Genomic DNA, 12,788 nt, shown 5'->3' with positions numbered 1-12,788 from the left:
ACTTGAAATAACCCCACCTCCATATAACCACCCACTCCAAATCAAAATCACACCTTCTATATCAATAATTTCCACCAAAACTCCTATAAACTCAATGCAATGTACTCAAAGGATATACCCAACTTTACTTTGGAAGAAGATTTATCTCTTTGCAAAAATTTTGTACTATGCTATCCAAAGAGGGGGGAAGAACGAAGGAAAGGTGGTTTACCAAGTCAATTGTATTGGAGTAAGATTTTTGAGAATTTTGTAGTGAAACAGGTAACACTAACAAACGCGATGGGATTGAATTGTATCTTGGATTTCCAGACATAAGCAAAAAAGTGGAAGAATATATGGCTTTACGTCGTATGTACAAGCAACTCGACTTAGAGGTGAGACTGATGGAGAAGTCGTAGCTCAAGCTAAGAAGGAGTGGAGAAAATGGAAAGGTTATAATTTTAACTTGGAAGCTCAATTCGCCATCATCAAAGACTTCTTGATACATCGAAAGGGATGTTATTAAAACCAACTTTGTAATGGAGATCTATTAAGTATGTAATGAGTTTTATTATGGTCTAATTAAGGAAAGTATTACTAATTTTCAATCGTAGTATGTATTCATGTTGAAAATCAAAATTTCTCATGTTACATATTCATTTACGGACGGGAAATATATGTTATCCCAGCCGTAAAACAGACTCAGGAGATTCTGGGTAGAATAACGGCTAGAAGTTCTTAACTTCCCATCCGTTTTTCTTTTTCACGGCTGGGAATTCATCATATCCCAGCCGTAATCTCTTATTTACGGCTGGGACGACACAATGTCCCAGCCGTAACAAGTAAAATTTTCGGATTTTTCTCTGACTTTTAACGGATTTGAATCGATAAAATTAATGTTGGGAGTTGATTATAAGGTTATCCCCAATTTTGTGACGAAGGGTTTCATCATTTTTCTTCAAATTTTTTCAAAAAAGTTTCATCAATATCACCATTTTTCCTTCTGCAAAATCAAAATCACAATCAAAGAAAATCAAGTTTTCATTTCCAAAACATTAATCATTTGATTAATCTAATCGGTTCACTAATACTGATTAATTAGCTTAATCAATATAATTAATACTAATCATATTATGAGTAGAATATGTATTACATAAAATACCAGGATAAGGGGCTCTATGCATTGTAATTTCATGACCCATGAGCCACCAAATTCCCCTCCTTTTTAAATCTCCAATAATAGGATTCTATTCTTCTTGAACTCCATTAATGTTGAAATAGGATGGCAGCGGCGGATCGGGGGTTTGACTAACCCAGATTCTAACCCCCAAAAATCCTGATAACCATGGAGACACCCTCTATTTTATGTTTTATTTAGTATTTAACCTACCAGATATTAGTATTTAGTCCCCTAAATTTCTATTAGTTTAGCACCCCTCTGAACTGGTTTCTGGCTCCGCCATTGTATGGCAGTCACGTATTCTATTTCAAACGTCAATTCCAAAAGAGAGACTTGGAAAGGAAATCCTAAATTAGTATAAAACTAAACAATAGAAAGTTGTTTGATTGAGACAAACAGGGAATAATTTCCCTCTATTTCTACGCAGCTTTCTGATTTCTTAAAGAAAAAAGAAAAAACTTGAAAATCCTCAAATTCCATGTTGTTTTCCGGCTAGCTGGAAATTTCGAACGAATATTTAACGAACATCAATAAAGTAGCTTTATTTCAAAGCCTCTAATTAGGAAAGCATTATTACTTGCTTTCTGGTTCTTATTGACTTCAACCGTGCTCAAATATTGTTCAATGAATAGTTTTACGAGCGAAAACTATCGGATGAGTCAGAAAATCTTGGTGATTCAACAACAATTCCAGTTGGAGATTGTAGAGATGTGACAGCATTAACTAAATTGAATCGAAAATGCTAGTTTTCCCCCGACCATTTCCACAGTAAGGCGTCATGCAGATAGTGGTGTGACGCCACACAAAAGCGCCCCCGTTAACTCCAATCCAAAGGATCAAGGGTTAAGATCGCTGCCACCTAATGAGAAAGGGGTGGTGGAAGAGCAGCAGCTTCGAAAATGAATGCATATCTGCAGAAACCTTAATCCCAGTAAGCTATTTGCATATATTTAATTTAACAGTCGGAGTTCAGCTTCTCACTCACAGGCCTAAATCCCTAAACACACAGTAATGACCAACCCCCAACTCAAGGCTCACTTCAAGGTCAAACATACTACTGGCTAAGATTCGCATTAGAAAAACACATGGACTTTCGACAGGTTTATTTATATGGACTGATTAGTTTTCAGCAAATGTACTTAGGGAGTTGGTTCTGTGTTTCTTCGGACAATGTTGTGGCAGCTCATGACTGCCCAGTTACGAACAATAACAGCACCATCAGGGTCCCATTCCCAATATCAACTCCCATGTGTGCTTTTCCAACAGTTTTTCAAGAATACGTGATCGCTGTGGTAGAACTGTAATCCAAATTGAAAGAGTCATGATTATGCTAGATTCTTACACATCCATTACTTAGTTTCTACCCATTAGCCTTCTAGTCCTCTAAGTAGCAAGCGTGAAAATCAAAGAAACATTTTACCCAACAGCCCAGCTATACATGACATGGTATATGAATAACACGATACTTCATATCTGATCGACTGCAAACCAATATTCACCCTTGTTGCGTTCGCATTACACAAAAGAGCAAAAAACTTCTGGTCGCGAAACCATGGCGATGGCGAAACACAATTGGATCAGTTCAAAACCATGATAAAAATAATCGACCAACACCTAAGAAGCACATACTGTTACATTTAAAGATGTAAGCAATCATATTTCAAACAACTTCAAGATGGAGATTAGTAATTAAACCGCACCTTATGCTGCTTTGTCCAAACAGATGCCACACACTTGGATGAAGGTCTCACCTGCAAATCTTACATTGGTCTAAAGTTCATAATGTAAAGAAAAAACTGTCACAGTACAACTCAATTAAGCTCCAAAAAACATGAATACTTTCAGGCCTAAGTAAAAAGAGATACTGTACTGACACCAATATAACTCCAAAAAGTAACTGACACGTACTGCAAGTATACACAACTCTAGGCCAAAACCCAGATACTTTTAGGCCGAGGTAAAAAGAGATACTACACTGACGCCATCTGAAACTCTACAAGCTAACAAGGAAGCTCACACAACAATGCCTATCAGAAGAGAAACAATTTTCATATCAAAAGAATACTTTTTGAATAGTGCATCTTCCAAATACACTGTAGAACTGGATAAAACCTACACCAACCTGCTCATCTTTAGTTCTTCGACTATCCAAATACTGCCAATGACCTAGAATCGAGCTCCCAGCATCCACGCAACTTGCCATACCTCGCTCCTGACAGCATGAAAGCAGGAACTTGATGAGAGAATCTATACAATTCAAGCCACGGTTTAGCCACGGCGGAATCAAGCCCCTCTTTTTCTTTAACTTTGAAAACCGTATTAAAACCAGTAACGCTTTCCAAAACTGATACGATTATCCAATTGGACATCAACCACCTCTAAAATTTCAACAATGTGGTATCCGCATTTCTTCAAGTCGAAGTGAAATTTACTGTATACTGCCCACACTTCCCCTGCCCTTGGATAGATTGTGTACACGTTATTAACAGCTGACACTTCACTTAACTGATGAGAGAAGGAAATGGAATTAGTAAATACAGCAACTACTCTAGAAGATGTGACCTTAAATGTTCCACAGCTTACTGGCAGTTCCTTGTCAACCCATGAAATAATGTCTCTTGGTGGATCACATGATTTAAGCCACTTTATGGCAAGTTTAAAAACAGGATATGATTCAACACTTTCTATCCGAGCATAGTTTTTGGGTAAGTTATCCAATTGGCAATACAGAGCCCATATCTGTCCAGTCTTAAATTTCTCATAAGACCGCTCTTTGTCGAAGTTGCAAAATTCTGTATCGCGCATTCCAAAAATATTCAAAGAAGAAGGTGAAGAGGGGATGTCCTCACCAGCACTGACAGCATTTTTCTCACAGTCTGAAACACTGGTGGGCTTGCTCTTATCCAGAGGTCGACCAGAAGCTTCTGCTGCTCGCTTTTCTTCATGTAAGTTCTTATATCGTCCGTTTGAAATCCTAAAAGACTTATTTCCACCTGCAGAAATCCCATCCAAAATACTCTCTTCATCAGGAGTTTTTCTCTTCTTTGGCATAGGATGCTTCTCCTTTGATACAAATTTTAATGAACCACTGATATAACCATCAACAGTTTCAGACATCTCTTCAAGGTTACTGGGCAGGGAACAAGTATCAAGTTCAAAATAACCTTCAGGGACGTCTTTTCGTTCTTTACCATTCGTTCTAAATTGAGGAGCCCTGTGAGAGAATCTTAACATTTCATTAATTGGTATCTGAAAGGAAGTCATGCCATTGATTTTGGTTGACTTAAACAAAGAGTCAAAACCTTTTAGCTTAACCAAATAGGCAACCAGAATGCCAGATTCGTAGGTGTAATCTGACAGGACTGCAAACAAATTCATACTCGTACTTTCTGTGGTTGTCGGGTTCAGAGCTCCACTTAATGTTCCAGTTCTTGTAAATGGCCCAAGTTTCCCCTTTTCGGGGATAGATGTAAAAAAGCTTTCCAACACATATTTCACCGAAAATCTTATGGGAGAATGCACGTGTATCTTCAATTGTAGACTCAGTGTCGCCGAGTATGAAATTCCCACAAGCAACAGGTAACCCACTTCTCTTCCAAGCAGCCTCACGCATCTTCCCAGCAACATACTCCAACCATGTGACATCCACCTTGAATGGTGAATAAACTTCATTGATCCTAGCATACCTTTTGGGCATACCATCCAACGGGTCATAAATGGCCCATATCTGATCAACTGCGAAGGGTTCTTCACTCACGTCGAAATCATAAAAATAGCTTGCGTCTTCTTTCCTTTCGTTGTTAACTCCAGTACAGGTTCCTTGGCCACTAGAAACCTTTGGTGGGAACCCTGGTGGGGGCTGCATTGCTAAATCTTTTTCTTTTTGAATTTGGGTAACATCCATGGTTTGCGAAATTTGAATAAAGATCTATTTATCTATCAATCAAACTCAGATTTCACTCAAGACCTGCAAAATCAATGATTCATAAACATCATCTACTTAATTGTTTCCTAAACCTTTTAAGAAAAAAATAAAAATGACTGATTCAGAAACCTAACATAGCTACTAATACACAAAAATAGAAAGAAGAAAAAAAATATGCAAAATTCTAAAAAGATAAATGAGATTAACTTACTTGTATCTTGACTCTTGAGTACAGGAGAAGAGCGAAGAGAACAAAGATGCAGAATATGAACTTCTCTCTCTAAACCTTCATTGACACAGAGAGTATGAAAGGGCAAGTTTAATTTTCAAACTTTAGCCTACTGCTTGTTTTCATGTTGCTTGTTTTGGTAACTGGACCTCTCTTTAGCCTTTTCAAACTTTATTTTCTTCACCCGCGCGTCATATATTAGTAGGCATTGGGCACTGTGTACACCGTTGATTTCACTGTTCAGTACCAAATTTCACGAATGACCTACAAGGCTACTGTACAAACAAAAATTACTGATTCGTAAGTTAAAAAACTTAAAGGCTTGGGCCAGTATCTACAAGCCTATATCCAAGGAGGTCTTGGAATCAAGAACCCGCACCAATTTAACATTGCTCTCCTTACTAGACTAGCTAGTTGTCTCATCTCAGAGCAAGATCAACTTGGCTCAACTTCTCAAAGTAAAATATTTCCCAAACTCTCATCTTCTGGAATTTTCTAGATCTTCCAAATTATCTTGGATTTGGACTAGCATAAAAAAAGGTTTGGATCTCATTAAAGGTAATTTTGTTTGGCAAGTAAAAAATGGAGCTTCCACAAAAATTTGGGAAGACAAATGGGTTCCTAATACATATATCATTCAAAAGCCCATTAATATTCAAGACTCGATTCCACAGAGGGTAAATGAGTTGATCACTCCCGAAGATACATGGGACCAAGAAAAACTTGATACTTATTTCGTTCCAGAAATAAAAGCGGAAATCCTAGCTATTACTCCAAAAAGACAAGAACAAGACAAAGTCAGATGGCAACGTCATCCTTCTGGAAACTTCTCGGCAAAAAATGTGTATAGCTTTCTCATAAACCAAGATCAAGAGAGCAATACACTAAACTCCTTTCCCTGGCAAAAAATATGGAAAATTCAAGTAATTCCAAGAAACAAATTATTCATCTGAAAATTAGCTCAAAAAGCTCTTCCAACTAATTCAAGACTCGGAGCGCATAATTCAGACATAAACACAGAGTGTCCAGTGTGTAATTCTCAAAAGCAATAATCATAACAACACCTTTTTCACTTTTGTCCCTTCGCAAGAGCTATTTGGTTTGGTCTTTCCCTAGAAGCAGTGAACACTAGAATTAGTTCGGATTCCATAGAAAATTGGGTAAAAGAGTGGATCACGGATCAAGTATTCATTCAACTGTCGGATAAAATAGCTATTATATCCTAGTTCATTTGGAAGCACAGATGTTCGGTAGTTTTTGAGAAAATAAACCCAAATCTGATTCACCTCATGGAGCAAATCAAGAAACTTTTGAACCAGAATACGCAGGAAAGGATCCAAAAGTCAATGAAGAAAGAAAGAAGAAATGTCTCCCAAGAAAAATGGTCTAACTTATCCTCGGATTGGATAATTTTTATTGATGCGGCTTTCAAAAAAGAGGATTCGACTATGGGATATGCTTTTTTACTTTATTCTGTGGACAGCGAAACTTTCATATATATTGAAGCCGGTTCGGAGTGGGTTCCTCAGCCTTTCACGCAGAATCAACAGCCTTGCTAAAGGCATCTTCTTGGTTAAGTAAAAAATATATTATCCATTGTCTCAATAGCAACAGACTGTAAAACTCTAACGGAGACGATCAACAAGTCTTGCAAAGTTCCTCCTTGGAGCGCGGATAATACCATACAAGAAGTGAGCTCAATATTGGAAAAAACTTCTGCAAGCCCAGGCAAAGTATATAAACAAGAAATATAAATCCGCGACGGACTATATTGCAAAAGAAGCTCGAATAAAGCATTTTAGGCACAGGTCCTCCCACATTCAACACATTGTTTTAAAATCTAGTGTTATTTCCAATATTTTTAATAAAAATAAGCTCATAAACCTTTTGTACTATATTTCTTGATTAATATAACAAAAATAAATAAATAAGAACCCGATAAAAAATGAGCGTGTTTGACGACTTGTAACTTATGATGTCCAGATCATGCGTCGCAATAAGCGTCACAATATAAAATTTGGGTTAAGTGGGAATTTAGAATGACAAGCCGGTTTTTAATCGCCAAATAATTATTTGTGGACAAATTCAATTGTCGGTGATGTAGTTTTTGATCTACAAGCATACTTAGGTCGCATACTTTGGTCGAATTTTAGGTCACTTTGGTTTATAGTTCGTTTGAATACCAGAAGCAGAAATGTTTCTCTAAAAGTAGAAGTCACAAGAAAATATATTGTGCTTCACAAAATGTCAAGTTTTTTTCTTCTAGAAGTCGTTTTGCAATTTTACATCCAAACTAACTTTTTTTTCTGGCTTCTAGAAGTCAAAAGGTTATTTCTGAATGTATACCCATAGACGCTATCAGATAACATAGTGACGATTTTGCATCACGATGGCGAAATCAAGTGATGACATAGATTTTGAGTCACCAAAAATTTGGGTCATGGACATAATTTAGGTAGCCTGAGAAGATTATGCAGTTTACGACTTGAGATAAATATTTTAGATCGCAAGGTTATATAAGATTATTGGATGACAGACAAGTTTCACAAAAGTTTTGAATTACTGTCCATATTTAGGTTGGGAGGCAGACCACGATGCAAGCGAATGCGCATGGACCTCAAATACCCAACAATTTCCTAGTATAAAACTAGGACGCAAAACATATGCAAAAGTTTTAAATTAAGGCGTTTACTAGGGTTCAAGCGACGCCGAGACGGAAAAAATAATTTCTTAAATAATTAGGGCGCATCAAAACAAATACTAGGTATCATCAAAAATTACATATAGTTTTATTTATTTTGAACAATCCACACGATTAAATAAAAATTAAGATTGATCGAAAATCTCTTTTTATACTGAAAACGGTGATGAACTGTGAAAGCCAATGTTAATCACAAACCATGATGATGTAACTCTAGCATTTCACAAGGAAAAAATTACTTCTTATTGTGTCTTTACGACAATCCACAAAGCACAATACACGACCTTTTCTTACCAAAGATAGCTCCAAGAAGGTTTGAAGCTTTTTAAGAGACTGACTAAAAAACCGTTGTTTTTGTAGTTTTCATTTCTGAATTTGTTTGCTAGATTTTTTGTTGATTAGCCTTGAGGTTTTTGTTCAAAATTGACAAGACCGAATCTCTTCGGTGCCCAAATAAATGCTAATATTCAACCCGCATACCTCAGTTTACTCCAACATCTTATTAACTCTGGTTCACCTTCAAAATAAGAAGTTGATTATGATACAAAGTATAAATAAAAGATACATAAAAATGTCATTTAGTTAAAATTTGATAGCTATTTTTCAATTTATAGTTAACACATTTATCACGGTTTTATGGTGTTTGTGATAAACAAAATAGGCATGAAAATGTAGTATAAGAATCTCGCTTGAGAAATCCTTATAAATTTATGTTTGTTGGGACTTGTGTTTAAATCCGTTTATCTATTATGGCTAGTTACCTTGTTAGCTCAGACATTCTTATACGAAATGCCTCATAGAGAAAATGCCAGTCTCCGATTAAAACAAACTAGGTTCCTTGTAGGCATCATCCAAGCTACAACGCCGAAAGGAGGCTGATTGTACAAGGTGCGTTCCATCATCTTCTGGCAGAAATTTTAGCCAAAAAAATAAATAATTTGTTATATTTCCAGGGAGAAGTTGAAAAAAGTAGTTTCTGATGAAAATTGCTGGCAATATATACCTAAATTGACATCAATGTCGATCCTAACATTTGCCTGAGAATAACACTACTTGACCCGTTCTTAAATGGGTAGGGTTGAGGTTGAAATATTCTAGCTCGTAAAAAGTTCCATGTAAAATCTTGTTGCCAAACTTCCATGTAATTGTTGGATACGACTTGATTTTGGATATTGATCTTTGGAGTGTGGGTTCTGAGTTTTTCCTTTCTAAATCATGAGTCTCACAACCTCTGAAATAACAATCATAAAAAAACATGGCTTCTGGGATTCGCGCCTAGGTATGCACATCCACAATAAATAATAGTTACCACTAAACTCCAACCACACAGCTGACCTTCATTGGCTTATGCGGTTCTTCTTAGTGACCGTGGGCAATTCTATGCACTTGGGGTTAAAGGTGGAGAATTACTGTTATTCCAAGTTTTTTTTTCATTTTTTTCTTCATTATGTAGTGTACCGATTAAAAGGTGCCAAGTAAAAGAAAACTTACGAGAAGAGTCTCGTGCACACATTTATTTTAATAAATTATGTACCACCGTAAGATGAGAAGGGTGTTTATCACCAAATTTGCGTCAAGAACTAAAAATAAATGCCTAATTAACCCCATGATGTATAAACCTATTAACCTACTATTTCTAGAGGACTAAGAATAGAATGAAACAATGTGACTAAAATTTGACATGAAACATTGAAAGCGTATGATATATATATGCGAGAATTGATTTCCGTCGCACTAAGATTATCTCATGTTTTCTTTGCATAAAGGTTAATAAATAAAATAAATGCGAGAATTGATCTCCGTATTTGCTTTTTGTTTTACCTTTTGACGAACATACTATTAATTTAGGACAACAAACAAAACATTCCAAGAAATATAGATTTAATATAAACAGAAATATGAAAAGATTAATATCGTTGTGTATATAAAATAAAAACAAGCATGTAATCTGAAGCACCACCGGTAGTTTAATAAATTTATCTTAGTAAGTCTCGGGGAGTATAAACAAGGGTTTAAATGTTGGAAATAAGTGTTCATTCATAGTATGGTATTGACTTCTGCTTTTTAATTTCATGTAACTATTGTTGACTTCAAACATATAATTTCAAATATTTATATATTTTTTGGATATCAATTTTGACTTTTGACAGTTTAAATTCATACTAGATATTCAACAACTTATTCAGATGCACTCCAAGCACCCAATTACTCTTTGCAAAAAACTTTCATAGAAAAAGGAAGGGGAGGAAGAAGATGATTAATATTGCACGAACCAAGAGAACTACACATATGATTCATTACAAGATGATGATAATGCATTGAATATCTTAGAGACACTAAATCCCGAAGGCTGACTGTTGTAGAAATTACATAAATTGGACAATGAATATGGTTATCATACGAATTTTCTATATTCTAATGAATTACAAGTGTTGAGACAATCTTAAATGTGGACAACTATAAGCTTACGATCAATTGTAAAGACCACAAAACCTTCTGAAAAGTAAGAGAAGGTCCATGGTAACTAAAATAAATAGATGATAGTAGATTAAATGATTTATCGGCCGTTCAAATCACAAAGAATTCATGTAGAAGTATTGTCTGATTATGATCACTTGTCATGAGCTACAACAATTTAAAAGGAGAAATGATTTCTTTTAATTAGTATTTTTTTTTTCCTGTTGAGGGTTTCTTAACCTATATATCATCCCAATGATTTTTCTCACGTTGCACTTGTCTTGGTCCATCCATCTGGTTTTTTTGGAATTTATTTTTTATATATATGCATGAAGAACCTCTTTCCCTACCCTTGACAAGGAAATAAAATATTAAATCGTAAAGACAAAGAGCGATCTATAATGATAGCACATAATAATATTCTTTTTCTTCTTGTTGGGCGTCTCTTAGCCTATATGATCCTAAAGTTTTTTCTCACATTGCACTTGTCTTGGTCAATCCATCTTGTTTTCTTGGAATTTATTATATATATATATATATATATATGCACGAAGGATCTATTTTCCTATCCTTGATAAGGAAATAAATTACTAAATCATAAAGACAAAGATCTATTTATAATGGTAGTACACAATATTATCTTCTTTTCTTTTTCTTCTTGTTGGTCGTTTCTTAACCTATATGTTCCCATTGATTTTTCTCACACTGCACTTGCCTTGGTCCATCCATCTTGTTTTCTTTGATTATTTTATATATATATATATATATGCACGAAGCATCTCTTTCCCTACTCTTGACAAGGAAATAAAATATTAAATCATAAAGACAAAGAGCAGTCTATAATGATAGCATTATCCAAGGCATGAAGGTAAATTTAGTAATTTATACCCAATAATATATCTACTTCGTATGATTCAGTTAAGAAAGTTTAATTTTACACGTTTCTAGTAGAGAGGCGGATAGAGTTTAGTTCAACATGTAAGGATATTCATCTAATGATGATTTAGATGTTATAAGTAATTAGTTAAGTAATATTTTTACTAGTTTTACTTTATCTTTACTTAAATTAAAATTTTGATACCAATCCGCGGATTCACCTGTATCCAATCATTCACACGCAGATATTAGACCCGCTTGTGATGTATCTGCTGCGAATAGAAATCTAACACCTATCATTTAGTTGGACCGATATGAATAACATCAAATCCATGAATTTTACCCGTTGCTCACCCCTGCTCAACATCGTCGAATGAGTTAATTACTCTCGAGAAGATTTGGATATGCATAATAAAGTGTGTGTCGTCATAGAAAACACACTATATAAATATTTATATTTACAAATGTTGGATATGAATGTGGATGAAGAGGAAATTAAAAAGCATTTTGTTTGGGTTGATTATATTACAATATGATAGAAAGGTAATGAGAAAATGTCGATGCAATAGAAACTAATATCTACCCATTCAAAATAAAATATTTATCATCTACTAGAAGAAGTGGAATCCAAGCAATTTTAAGGAAGATGTGGAAGTCCGGTTTATTAGCTTTCAAGAAGGACAAACAATAAATTTCCCAAACTATTTCGAAAGGAATTTTAGAAGACAACATGAATTCTAACTTAAATCGTGATTTCTCTTAACTTCGAGCGTTCAAAGAATTATAGCTTCGAGTGTTAAGCATCCAATAGTGAGTGTGGATGCTTCATATGGGGCACTACTTTTAAGATATTTTCTAGGTATAAAATTTTAAATATATATTTTTTTTATCTTTTGTTTACTTATTTGCATGCATACACTTAGTTAAAATTATTTCATTTTTGTTTTCTATGATTTTTATCGATAAAAGTGTGACTAGAATGGGACGACATCCTTTAGATGAATGTCTAAGTCCACGTAGGGCACACATCCATTTTTTTCCAAAATCTTTCTCCAACCCTAACTTTTTTGCCACATCATCCTCGCATCAACAAGTTGGAGATAAATTTTTGTAAATATAGTTGTGGATCCTATGTGGATAAAGACTTTCTTCTTCACATACATTTCATTGGAGAAGCTCTTAGCGCTTCGGTACTTATCATTCTTGTTTATTTCATTTCTAAATATTGATTTTCTCTTTTCCGCTGTTAATTTTGTGTGTCGTCCTCCTTGTTGATGTGTACTGAGAAATGCTAAAGGAATCGACGGGATTTTCCTAAAGTAGGAAATACCAATAGGTCCTAGAAATAATATATTAGAGAGATTTTAGTCCATCTGACTGAGTCAACTGTCTGTTTGGTCCATTTTCAAAATATATTTTACAGTTTGGTCCTCAAATTATA

At 35.0% G+C, this 12,788-nt stretch overlaps 1 pseudogene; it reads right to left on the bottom strand.

Moving 5' to 3' along the window:
• Nucleotides 1-3,478: 3,478 nt before the first annotated feature.
• LOC113311591 lies at nt 3,479-5,063 on the bottom strand (annotated as a pseudogene).
• Nucleotides 5,064-12,788: the final 7,725 nt, after the last annotated feature.

The sequence above is a fragment of the Papaver somniferum genome, chromosome 9, assembly GCF_003573695.1.
Source record: "Papaver somniferum cultivar HN1 chromosome 9, ASM357369v1, whole genome shotgun sequence".
Classification (NCBI taxonomy): domain Eukaryota; kingdom Viridiplantae; phylum Streptophyta; class Magnoliopsida; order Ranunculales; family Papaveraceae; genus Papaver; species Papaver somniferum.
The sequence above is the reverse complement of the archived record's forward strand: the minus strand, read 5'-3'. Positions and strand labels throughout refer to the sequence as shown.